The 13,704-nt window shown below is 52.1% G+C and overlaps 1 protein-coding gene across 2 annotated transcripts in view; it reads right to left on the reverse strand.

Annotated features, from left to right (window-relative positions):
• PITPNM3 (PITPNM family member 3) overlaps positions 1-13,704 on the reverse strand; it is a 106,032-nt gene that overhangs the window by 87,503 nt on the left and 4,825 nt on the right. The window lies entirely within an intron of this gene.

Genomic DNA, 13,704 nt, shown 5'->3' on the forward strand with positions numbered 1-13,704 from the left:
AAGCCTGAGATGGTGTCCCAGTATGAGGGAGGTGACCCAAGACCCCCCTGCACTAAAAGCCAGTTAGCATCCTGCACATGTGTGCCCTCTCCCTCCGAGGCCTCAGACCTCACAGAGCCCTCCCTCTCCTGTGCTGTCATTGAAGCTCAAAAACCTCTCTGAGTAAGTGCAGCAGAGCAGGAATGCGTGTGCCCATTTTCCATGTCCTAACACTGAGGCTGGTGGTAGTTATGAGCCTTTGCCAAGGTGACTTTGCCAAGCAGTGTCTCAGTCAGCACAGGGGAAGCTCTGCTGTATTAACAAATGAGCTCAGACGTTTAAACAGCAATGGTTCATTTCTCACTCACATACAGGTTGGAAGGGAGCTCTGCTCATTGCTGTCACTCATAAGTGCCACCACCTTACGATGTCACCATCCCAAAAGGAGACATCAAGTTCTGGCCAAGCAGGGGAGAAGAGCTCAGAAAATCTCACCTAGTCTTAAATGCTTCTGCCCAGAAATCACACACTTCTGCTCGCATTTCACTGGCCCTGGCTACCAGGCACACACGTCCTGTCCCTCAGAGACCTGCATTCTTGTATCAGCAATGCCCCTGCCTCAGTTTTTCCATCTGTACAATGAGAATCCTGGCAGAGACTGTCCTTTGAAACTCTTCTACTCTGACTGATATTGGAGGAGCCCACCTGGCCCACAGTAACTGTCAATAAACAAGCATGGGGCAGGGGGTGGACATCCTCCCTAGCCACTGCCAGGTGAGCCTGATGGTGCAGTCCTTCGAGATACCTGCTACAGTCCCAGTTCACCACACCCCCTACCCTGCAGGATGCTGGCACTGTTCCCTGCCCTGAGTTCAGATCCCAGAGCATAAACTGTTCCTGAAGGGAGATGGCCAGCCCAGGCCATCCAGGGACACAGCCCTCCTGCCTGTCGTTCCTGCCTGGCCCACCACAAACTCCCAAACACACACCCAGTTTGTGCTTCATGGCTTGGAGCCCAGTAAGAAGCACATTCTGAGACATCAAAAGGACAGAGGGTACAGTGAACACCAACTCGGTAGTCATCTCTAGGTACAAGGCTGATTCCCTAAGCTTCTGATCCCCTGTCTCCACCAGCGTGAGCTGACGTTCCACCCTCGGGCCCTGGATTTACTGCAAGGGGGGTCTGAGAGTTCAGATGCACCATAACTGTGTGTTCCTAACACAGATATGGGACGATTTTCCAAATGTATGTGGAGGACATTCTAGCTATTGCAATAAGACAAGAAAAAAGAAATGATTGGAAAGGAAGAAATAAAATTGTCTTTATTCCCAGATGACATGATTGTCTATGCAGAAAACAAAAAGTCTACAAAATCTATATTAAAAAAACTACCAGAACTAACAACTGAGTATAGCAGGATTGTAGGATATAAGATCGACATGCAAAAGTCAATTGCATTCCTAGATACAAGAAATGAACTGAAATTTGAAAATGATAACGCCCTTTAAAATAGCGCACACAAAATACTTAGGTATAAAGCAAATGTATATAAAAATTTCTGTGATTCAAAAACTACAATCACTTAAAATTATTCCTGAATTATATGAACTGTATGTTTTCTCAATCAACAGATACTAAAGGTATAAAATCTATCATATCTACTACATTTGCATACTATGTGAATATGCTATATTAATATACAGACATCCCTTGCTATCCCAATCTTTTCCGTTCCTAAGAAGTAAGAATTTGGATAGTCAGCAAAGTCCTATTATCCCCATCTGTTCAGCTCCTGAGTTTTAGATAGTAAGAAGCAAGAGTTTAAGTAGCAACAGAGTCAGCTGAGGATTTATCTGGATCCACTTGGCTCCTGAGTTTGAACAGCAAGAGCCCAGTGAGAGGCTCCTCTATGCGGTGGCCTCATACATGCACGGTTTAGATCCATCCGAGAACAAAGGCAGAGGCATTCTCTCCGATGACCTGTGCAGGGGTCCCAGCAGGAGGTCTGGGACAGAGGGAAAGGCTGCAGGGAGGCCAGTGCATTCTCTCTGATGACCTGTGCAGGGGTCCCAGCGGGAGGTCTGGGGCAGAGGGAAAGGCTGCAGGGAGGCCAGTCAGCTCCATTTGAGGGAGCAAGTTCTCCCAGCTACAGGTGAGCAGAAAAGGAAGGGGCTGGTAGGCATCAAAGGGGCCTCTCATTCCACAGACACTGTGTGGGGAACTGGGAACACTGTGGGGAATGGACAGGACTGGGTGCTCGCAAAGCTTACATTCTGCAGGCGGGGAAGGAAAAGCCAGCCTCAGTCAAATAAACAACCCAGATAATTTCAGCCCAAAACCTCTCCCTTCCTACACTATGTCCTCCTTCCTCAAGTGTCTCTTATGTGATAATTACAGCCTAAAGAACAGACAGACTTGAACGTGTGGATCTGTACTTCCACGGGGAGAAAATGCTTGGGGAAACTCAGCCTCAGACATCAAAAGAACTTTGTCACCTATTGTAGTTATAAATGCTGAACTAACACGATGTCTCCCTTTTATTATTGTGGCTCTCTTTTGTGGTTAAAATATATATTCTTTTCAAATGCATATTTTATCTTGTTTACTATTATTCTACTTGCTTTCAAAATGTATACCTGCCTTGGTGTTTTGTTTTGTTTTTGAAACAGAGTTTTGCTCTTGTCGCCCAGGCTGGAGTGCAATGGTGCGATCTTGGCTCACTGCAACCTTCACCTCCCAGGTTCAAGAGATTCTCCTGCCTCAGCCTCCCAAGTAGCTGGGATTACAGGTGCCTGCCACCATGCCCGGCTAATTTTTGTATTTTTAGTAGAGACGGGGTTTCACCATGTTGGCCAGGCTGGTCTCGAACTCCTGACCTCAGGTGATCTGCCCGCCTCAGCTTCCCAAAGTGCTGGGATTACAGGCGTGAGCCACTGCATCTGGCCCTGCCTTGGTTTTTAAATGTATACCGGATACCAGGTCTTCCCTCCCCTCCAGCAGGGGCTGCCCAACAAACTTCTGGAAAGGTGTTGGGGTGCGGGGAACCTCAGTTATATACCTGCAAAAACAGATATGTTAAGATGGAACATGGGAACTCTTCCCTGCATCTCTTCCTCCAGCATGCAGATTTTTTGGCAAACAACAAAGGTCATATTTCCAACAAGGAGAAAAGCAATGGGCAGTGTCTCAGGAGGGGTTAGAGGGGAAGACTTTTGTGGAAAGGTGTCAGGCAAGCAGAGGCCTGAATAATAAGAAAACCCAGATATGCTAAGAGTGTGTGTGTGTGTGTGTGTGTGTGTGTGTGTGTATGCACATCTGCTTGTGCACATACATGTGTGGGATGGACCGGGCAAAATCCATGGATAAGAGCCTTCCTGGATGAAAGAACTGCAAGGGTAAATTCCCATATGAGCTTGGTGTGTCCAAGGGGCAGAAAGAAATCCATGTGGCTGGGGCCAATGATTGAAGGGGGACAGGAATAGGGGAAATGGAGCCTGACCAGGTAGGGTAGGACCTGTCATGGACGGAAGCTTGGAACAGGTGAATTTTAAGGCTCCTCCCACTGCCGAGCCTCTATCACCTGCAAACTTCAAGAGGAGGGGAATACAGATGCTGAAGAGGGTCAGAAAGTCTCGTGGGGGAGGGGACCACAAGTCAGATGTGCTAGAGGCCACGTAGGTTCCTGAGAGTCACAGCAGGTGGGCATGACGACCCCAGAACAGCAAGGGAAAGGCTCAGAAGCAGTGTCCTTGAGGTGGGTCCTTGCCCTACACTTCCCTGCATTTTCTGGGTCCAACACAAAGTCCCACACAGAAGCGGGCCAGGAAGTATTTGACAAACAAGTAAATGAATAAAAATGATTTGCTTGGTGAGTGCGGCATGCCAGGCAGTCTGCTAGCTGCTTTTCAGACATTAGCTAAAGTCATCCTAACCAAGCCTAGCAAAGTAGACATACTGAATCCCTACCTTACAGCTAAGGAAACAGAGCCTCAGGGATGTTTCAGGAAGGCGTTTGCTCTGCGGAAGAGATCAGGGCGGGGGACCTCAGTCTCCTCCTCTCTCCATTGCCTGCTCTCTTGGAAATAGCAACCCTTCTACCTGTTTCTGGCCAGCTGGGCAAGGGGCCAGAGGCCTGCCCCTGGCTCCTCATGGGGGCCCTAGCCCTGGGGGGCTCAGCTGTTCCAGTTCTAGAACCATCTGCCCATCAGGTCTACAAATCAGTGTCTGGGTATCCTTGTGTCTGTGGGAAAAATCTAAATGGATGTCTACATTCCTGCGTAGAGGTGTCTAGTGTTACACGAGCATCTGTCCCTGTGTCTGCTTGGCTGTTGTGTGTGTGTCTACATTCCTTGGGGAGTGTGAGCTTACCCACCTGCCAGCCCCCTTCCTAATATTGTTCCTAAGAATCATGCATGCATGCACACTCCCATAATTCTCTCCCTCTCTCCCTCACACACAAAGTAAATCAGCTCCAGCCATGGGTGAAAATTTAGCAGAGGTTAGAACACAGGCTTTGGAACAACACAAATCTGGGTGCAGTGTTACCACTGGCTAATCTAGGACCTGAAGCAAGTTAACTTCACTGAGCCTCACTTTTCTCATCTGGAAAATGAGCATCATAATCCTTACCCCACTGTTAGGAGATTTGAATGACATCAGGCCCCAGAGCGTCTAGCCCACTGCCTGGCACTTGGAAATGGTGGCCTTGTCAGCGACAGGACCAAGGATTGAGGCAGGGTAAGCCCACCTGAGGGGTTTCCAGGCAGCTGCCAGGGGCCCTCCCCAAGGCCTCAGAGCTCTATCTGTGTCCTCCAAGCCCAGCCCACCTCCTCCTGAAGACCCTCCTTCCATCCACCTTCACTACCACATTTATTTATTTTTATTTTTTGTTTTTTAATTGAGACAGGGTCTTGCCATGTTGCCCAGGCTGGTCTCGGACTGCTGAGCTCAAGCGATCTGCTCACCTCAGTCTCCCAAAGTGCTGGGATTACAGGCGTGAGCCACCGCACCCAGACCCAAATTTATTTAAAATGTTAAGTCAGGATGAAAGAGAAGGGGAATATCCCAACTCTTCTAGCAATTTAGAGAGAAACAAATGACCCTTCACCCCAGCAATGCCAGCACAGCTCCGAGCTGGGCCGCTCAGTGGGAGGGGCTGCTGGAAGCCATCCCCACTCCCTCTCCTGGCCCCGATACCCACCACCTCAGGTCCAGGGTGGTCTCCTGGACCTTGTCATGGGCCTGGGTCTCCCTAGCATGGGTGCAGCCAAGGACTCTGCTCAGATCGTCAGCTCCTCCTGGCCATCTTTCCCACCCAGGGACATAGGACTAGGTGGACAGAGAGACAGAAAGGCAGACAGATGGACAGGCGTCTCCTATGTGTGTTCTGCTCTATATCAGGGACCCCAAGGCAGCCCCAGTCCCAGGGGCAGAGTCCTCAGGTGAAGGGAGATGCCTCCCCCATGCTCAGGAGCCCTGTCTGAGGGGAAGACATTTCACAGTGAGGAACGCCCTGACCGTAAGATGCAGAACAAAGGTATTGGCCGATGCTTACTGGGCCAGACCTTGGGCCAGATGGTGCCAGGAAGGAAGGAGTAGGGGACAGAGCTGAACTGGAACAGTCCCTGCCCTCAGAAATGCCAGCCCTGGGGGCACAGCCCTACACTGCTTCCTGCACAGAGCACAGGAGGAACAGAGGAGCAGGCGTCCTGGCCCGTGTGAAATTCCACACCCACCATGTCTGTCCCGCGGCAAGTGGGAACGGTCCTCCCAGAAGCAGGGACTGGCTAGGGTACCCAGAGGGTTTCCGGGGGAGGGGAAGCCAAGATGAGCCTCCAAGGAAGGGGTGGGCAGGGTTGGCCAGGCTGGGGCAGGTGGGAGGAAGGGAGAGACACAAGCCAAAACAATCGAGCCCTTTCCAAGGAAAGCTGGATCTAGAACTTTCTCCTCAAGCGTAAGGAGCATCGGGGCAAAGGAGGGCACATGGGTGTCTGCTGGCAGCTGTGACTCCAGGGACATTCAGATAACACGTGCAATTTCCAGACCTCCAGGGAGGAACAGGTGCCCCTGAGCGAGGCCCTGGTGGGTGCACAGCATTGGGCCGGCACCTGCACCTACTGGCCTGTGGCCACAGCTTCTAGGCCCAGCCCTGCCTACGGCTATATCAGAAACTGCAGCCTGCCAATGCTGGATGGACTTAAGCAATCTGTGCCTCAGAAGGAGAAAGGGAGGCCAGGCATGGTGCCGCACACTTGTAATCCCAGCACTTTGGGAGGCCAAGGTAGGAGGATTGCTTGAGCCCAGGAGTTTGAGACCAGCCACGTCAACAAAGTCAGACCCCATCTGTACAAAAAAGTCAAAGTAAAAAAACAAGCCTGGCAGGGTAGCATGTGCCTATAGTCCCAGGTACTCAGGAGGCTGAGGTGGGAGGATCACTTGAGCCCAGCAGGTTGAGGCTGCATTGAGCCATGATCATGCCACTGCCCTCCAGCCTGGGGAACAGAGTGAGCCTCTGTCTCAAAAAAAATAAAAATAAAATAAAAAACAGAAAAGGAGAGGAGCCAAGAGTGAGAGCAGTGCCTGGCTGCAGGGCTGAGGCTCATTTGAATGGTCTCTCTCTCTCTCTCTCTCTCTCTCTCTCACACACACACACACACATACACACATACACATACACGAGAACAGCAGGTTCTACAAGCACAAGCATCAGGGTCTAACTCCTGGCGGCTGATGCAGCTGAAAATAATCAGGCCTTGGGATGTCCCATGGGCAGTGGGAGCCCCGTAGACACATACAGCCCAGAGCACACATGTGGCTCATGCAGCCACACACACACACACACGCACACATGCACTTAGAATCACACTTCAGTGCTCTCAGCTCTGCCTTGGGGTCCCTGGGGTCCAAACACAGAATGTGGAGTGCAGTGCTTCCTACAGCCTGGCCGAGGCTCCTGCGGACAGGCAGGTGACTGTCAAGCCCCACCTCCTCTGTGCCTCCTCCTCCCTCGAGGAAACCACCATCCCGCTCCCACCTGACTGCTTCCAGCCCCAGTTCTGCCACTTACCAATTCGTGATCTTACTGACAGGAAACCCTTCTGTGCCTCAGTTTCCTGCTCTGTAAAACGGGGCGGATAATCATGCTTACATAGTGTCGCAGTGACGATTACATGAACAAACATTTCAAAACGGTTTAGCAGAGTGCCTGAGACTCCATCAGTGCTATAAAAGGGTGTGTTAAATAAAATCATAAATTGTGATTCTCCAAGAGCTTTTCTTTGGTTCTTTCATCTGTGGCAACTTCCAAGGGCAGACCCCTCTCCTTCTTCTCGGGCCCCTGGAATGGGAGCCTTGCCACTCCCCAAAGGCTGGAAATGCTTGCCCCTGCCCACGCTCATGAGGCCAATCCCTCTCTCCTCCCTCCCATCGCAGCTCCCTGGGGCTTGCCTTGTCTGCTCCCTAAACTTGAACTACTGCAGGCCAGGACCTGCTCTCCCATCCCAGCCTCTCCTTCCAGCAGCCTGGGCTTCAGCAGCACATTGCCACCAGGAGAGCCTTCACACCATGCTCCTCTTCCTCTCCAGGCCTTTCCTCCTGCAGGTCCTGATGCCTGAAACGTCTTCTATCTCCCCATCCCACCCCCAATTCCTACTGATGCTTGAAGCATCAGCTGGAAGTCTTTTTTGGCCCCTGAGGCCAGCCCGGGTGCCTGTCTCCTTGTGTGTCCTTCATGTGCAGCACCTGTGTCCCTCAGAGTCCCTATTTACAGACTGGGTCCAGGCCTGCCTGCCCCACTGGTCTGTGGGTTCCCCCTGAGCAGACACCTGGTAGGAATCCTCTCCAGGCTCCTAACCTGCGCCAGGTCAGGGCTGGGCACACAGAAGGCTCTTGTCAGGCTCAGTGTGGCCCAGCAGAGGGGAGATCTTAGCAAGGCCCCCTCTCAGGGGAGCATCCCCGAGGGAATGTCCTCAGGCTTCCTCTCTGGATCAGGGTGAATTTGGAGACCAGACCAGTCCAGGGCCAGCCAGCCTATCCTCAGCCTTGAAGGGGGGCTGTCCAGGGAGAGAAGAGAGGCCAGGAGAAGCTGCTTCCAGAAAAAGGCATTATTGAAGGAAACCAGTACTGGTTGGGGGTTGGTTGCTATAGAAACATGTCCTAACTATCTCCCAAACTGCTATATGTGCCACTGATGAGCTCATGTGCTCGTCTGTTTCAGGGGACACGCCAGGAGCCCTGGAAGGGCCTATCTGCCCGAGTACACTGCATCTGAAGCCAACATCCTGGAGAACCCCGGAAGAAATCCAGCTTCCAGGGCAACCAGAGGGGATCATCCATCCATCGGTAATGCACTTAAAGACTGAGGCTGACTTCAGATTGCAGAACTGTCCTGAGAGCAGCTCAGGTCTGACACTAGCCGTGGCCCAAACCTCAACCTCAACCATGGCCTCAACTTTCAGTTCAGCCATAGACCAAGTTATAACCATGGCCACAGGCCAGGCCACAACTCCTGTCTCAAACCACACCACGAACCTGACCACAGACCCAGCTTGACTCAGTCACGGAGCAACAACACTGCTAGCCAAAGACTAAGCCCTGACCCTGGCCACACAATGGCACCCAGCACAATCAAGGGCTTGTATCAAATAACTTGAAGGATATGTTCACTCTAAAGTCTGTACAGGGCAGCTGTGGTGGCTCACGCCCGTAATCCCAGCACTTTGGGAGGCGGAGGCAGGTGGATCACCTGAAATCAGGAGTTGCAGACCAAGCTGGCCAACAGGGCGAAACCCCGTCTCTACTAAAAAATACAAAAATTAGCCAGGCATGGTGGCACATGCCTGTAATCCCAGCTACTTGGGAGGCTGAGGCAGGGAGAACTGCTTGAACCCGGGAGGTGGAGGTTGCAGTGAGCTGAGATCGTGCCATTGCACTCCAGCCTGGGTGACAGAGCAAGACTCCGTCTCAAAAAAAAAAAAAAGAAAAAAATCTGTACAGCATTGCATCCGGTTGCCTGGGATTTCCACAGCCTCTGCTGCCTGTCGTCTTCATGATAGCCCAGGGAGGTCAGTAAGAAAGGACTCACGATTCTTGTTGACAGATGAGAAAACTGAAGCTCAGAGAAGAAAACTGATGTGCCTCCTGTCATGCCGCCTGTTTCTAGGGGTAAGGGGGGTCTCCAAGCAGGGCACAGTTGGCCAAACCAGTTGCTTTGGGGGAAATGTGCTTTTTGAAGACCTGCTGGAATGTCATAAATATGCCATTTAAATACCCATTAATTACCTTATTTAGGAGATAATTAGTGATTAATAGCTTTGGCTATCTATTGTACTTTCATTTGCTCTGCCAATTAGGCTCCCAACAGTTCTGAATTATTTGGAACAATTCTCCCAAGGCCCAGCTGTCCCCCCTATGTCCCGCCAGACTCTTGTTCCATAAGGAGGAGGCTCTCTCCTCCCTCTAAAATGAGCTCCCCGTAGCACCTGCCACTGTGCCACAACAGGCTCTGCCACCTGCAGGCTCCCCAGGAGGGCAGCCCGAAAGACAGGACAGCAGGAGGCATTCCTTCTGCTCATGGCAGGACCCCCTTGCAGAGAGCTGAGAATAGGGGCTCAAGGTCCAGGCACCTACCCAGGCAACGGGAGGCCAGGTTGGAATCAGACTCCTCAAAGGACGCTGGGGTCTCTTTCTTTTCTTTTCTTTTCTTTTTTTTTTTTTTTTTTTTTGACAGAGTTTCACTCTTGTTGCCTAGGCTGGAGTGCAATGCCACGATCTCGGCTCACTGCAACCTCCGCCTCCCGGGTTCTCTCCTGCCTCAGCCTCCCAAGTAGCTGGGATTACAGGCATGCACCACCATGCCCGGCTAATTTTGTATTTTTAGTAGATACGGGGTTTCTCCATGTTGGTCAGGCTGGCCTCAAACTCCCAACCTCAGGTGATCCACCTGCCTCGGCCTCCCAAAGTGCTGGGATTACAGGCGTGAGCCACCACGCCCGGCTGGGGTCTCTTTCAAAGACCACCACCTCAATGAAACGACCAGCTTTTTGGGAAGTGCATCAAAGGCTGCCATTAGCCTGGAGCAAACAGTAGGAGGGTAGCAGCTCCCCACCCCACCCCATGCCAGCAAGAGCCAATGTGACCCCCTGCAGGTGATCCGACTCATACCACCTGCCACTCCTGGACTGCAACTGAGCAAAGATGGGGCCCAAGGTTGCCTCTGCCCCCAGGCCCCTCCATTTGGTGCCAAAGCACAGTGCCAGGAATTGCCAGCCAAAGTCCCAGAGGCGGAGCTCTCATCACTGCTCCAGATTATACTATATAAGAAGGAAACACAGAGGCTGCGAGGGGTAAACACACACACACACCCGAACTGGGCAGTAATGGGAGAGCTGAAAATAGCTCTTTTTACCACAAGGGATGACTCCAGAGTTGCTCGGCTGGGACTAGCCTCACGGCGGGCAGGAAGTAGGAGCAAGGGGAAGAGAAGGAACCCACAGGGGCGACATCAGGGCCAAAAGGATTTCTGTTGAGGGTAGTAATCTGGATCAACCCAGAACAATCAGAAAAGGTCAATGGTGCATGAGTGACGGGCAGCCACAGACACTCAGAATCTCTGAAAGACAGACTCTAGAACAAGTGAAAGCCTTCCAGCTGTCAGCCCCGAGAGCTCACAGTCCCACATCCTGCACACCTAGGTCTCTCCCCAAGGAGGGCAGGAGTGCAGGACGTGACGTGCTCTGCAAATACCCAGAGCCAAACAAACACGGTGTCAGCAGCAGACAGCTCAGAAGAGGCCTCTCAGATCCACCAGAACTCAACGCCCCTCCCAGACAGAGCCCAGCGCGTTTCTATTTTTGCTTTCAACCCTTGTTTGGCATCCCTGCTACCAGCTAACAGACGGTTACTTCCCCTCCTTCCAGAAGAATGGGTCATCTGGGGAGAGGAACACCTCGTCTCTGGCCTCCCATGTCCCAGGTCTTCTAATAAACAGGCTGACCCTCCCAAAGAGAGAGGAGGCTCCCAACACCCCCAGGAACCTTCCCCTGGTAAGTGGTTCACTCCAAGCTGTCCTGCTCACCAGCCCTGGAGAAGAGCTTCTCCAGGACACCTAGAGAGAGCAGCTTCACAAAACCTGAGACGCCTGCTTTCCAGAGGCAGATGCAACCCCCCGCAGCCCCTTGCCAGCCCTGGCCACACGGACTACACCCCATGGAGCCCCAAATTCACTCACACTGTGCCAACTCCAGCCACAGACTGAACCCCAACATGCCACACCCTGCACCCCATCTCTAGCCTCAAATCAAGCACTGACAGTGACCACACAGGCTTCCAGCCTGGCCCAATCTGAGCTGTGGCCCCATGAACGTGTGAGCCTCACAAATCCAGCCCTAGGAGAGCCTGGAGGAAGCAGGTTGGCTGTGTGGGGCCCCAGTGCTGGGACCCAGCTCCCACCCCAGAGTCATGGACAGAGGAGGCTTCTGCCCCCTGTCTACCCTTGCCACACACGCACCCTGTGGGGGCTGGTGGCCACACAGCTGTGCAGGCCTCCACAGGCACACGTGGGACCCTGGAGGTGGCATTTACCTCCGGAGTGACTCACTAAGCCTCCTATTCCATTTGCAAAAGGGGGTGCAATTTAGCATTTTCTTTCTCTTTAGAAAACAGGAATTTTAAAAGAGAGAGAGTGGAGAGAGATTTGAGGGAGTGGGTGGGGAGCTCAGATCTCATTTGATTTCCAATATACATTCTCTCCTCCCCCCTCCCACACCGAGCCCTTCCCCTGGGGACCCTGGCCACCCCCTTCCGGGCTCCTGGCTGCAGACCTGGTGATGGCCTGCCAGGAGGCACGTGCTCTCCACGTCCATGTCCTCAGCTCCCCATGGATTGACTGACCCTCAAGTCTGGGAGGATCAATGCAAGGTCAGAGTTGAGAGGGGGCAAGGCCTCTTCAGGACACAGTAAAACCCACAGCCAGGGAGGCTCTCTCCAAAAAGGAGAGAGCAGTGTTGGAGCTGGAAAGAGCCTGAAGCTCATCTTGACCCCCAAACTCTTCCCTTTCACTTTTACAGATAAGGAAACCGAGGCCCAAAGAGGGCAGTTCAAGGTCAACCAGTGCCAAAGCCAGGGCTCTCCTTCGTTAGACAAGTTAGCTCCCAGGAATATTGACTCCAACAGTAGAAGAGACATAAGCTCTAATCCCAGCTTTGCCTCTAACTTTATGTGTGATTCTAGCCCTAGATATTTAACCCTACTGGGCCTCAGTGTCTCATTCATAAAATGGGAATAACATTGGCTCTACCTCAGAGATGCTGTTGAGCCATTGGACAGAAAAGCATGCTGACAGCTGCTATAGGATCTGAGCCAAATGGGTCCCAGCATGCGAACTCCCGATCCTAGGATCTCAGAATTCCTGGAAGGCAGCTGGGTCCTACCAGGAAGTCCCCAGTCCCTAAAGCCTCCATGGTCTCTGAAAGTTCACACTCTGTCCTTGAAAGGGGAAAGGATGCCGGATCTCAGAGAGGGACCCTTGACTGAAAGGGTCTGGTCTCTGTCTCCCAACCTGCTTAACAGGTAGAACAGGAGAACCAGGCCACCTCCAGCCATGAAGTCTCATAACATATGAAGATGTATGTGAGAAAACATCACAGCTTCTGGCCAATCTGACCCAGACATGGCCCAGGCAAGTGGCTGGGGCAGGGACACTGTCTAGCCATGTCCTCGTATTCTGTGTCCTGCCACACTGGACTTCCAAACACAGGTCAAGTCACAGAGGCCTCAAATGGGGGATAAGGGGTTCCAGGCTCAGGGTCACAGGCTTGAGGTGGAACCTCTCTGTTTGAGCTGCACCATCCTTGGCTCAAACAAGGACACCACAGCCAGAACTGAGAGGCAACAAACGTCTCAGGCTGGGACCTGCCAGGTCTGCTGCTGGGATAGGTGATTTCACAGAGGTCGGTGTATTTGCATAGGAATGTGAGGCACATCCAAGTTCCAGCACACCCCAGACTGCAGGAAAGCTTTTGAAAAGCCTGGAGTCTGGCCAGGCACAGTGGCTCACACCTGTAATCCCAGCACTTTGGGAGGCCAAGGCAGGCGGATCACGAGGTCAGGAGATCGAGACCATCCTGGCTAACACGGTGAAACCCCGTGTCTACTAAAAATACAAAAAATTAGCCAGGCATGGTGGCAGTCACCTGTAGTCCCAGCTACTCAGGAGGCTGAGGCGGGAGAATGGTGTGAACCCGGGAGGTGGAGCTTGCCGTGAGCTGAGCTGAGATCGCGCCACTGCACCCCAGCTCCGGCGACAGAGCGAGACTCCGTCTCAAAAAAAAAAAAGAAAAAAAAAAAGAAAAGCCTGGAGTCTGGACACTGGTGTCTGATTTGACCATATTTGACCATAATCTTCCCATTGGGGACCTTGGGTTTACCATCTCCTTGCAGGATGCAATGCCCGTCCCAAGATACACAGTAGAGTAATCGGTGCCCTAGGCCTGGGAGTTTCTCAGAGTCATGCCTCAAATCCTCTGGCACCTCCCCCAAAGATTTAAGAATCCCAGCGTTGTCCAGGTATGATGGCTCATGCCTGTAATTCCAGCACTTTGGGAAGCCAAAGCAGGAAGGATTACTTGAGGCCCAGAGTTTGAGACCAGCCTGGGCAACGTAATGAGACCCCCATCTCTATGAAAAAAAAAGTATTAAAAAAAAATTTTTTTTTTTAATCTGCGCTA

Source organism: Pan paniscus, chromosome 19, assembly GCF_029289425.2.
Source record: "Pan paniscus chromosome 19, NHGRI_mPanPan1-v2.0_pri, whole genome shotgun sequence".
In the NCBI taxonomy this organism is placed as follows: Eukaryota; Metazoa; Chordata; class Mammalia; order Primates; family Hominidae; genus Pan; species Pan paniscus.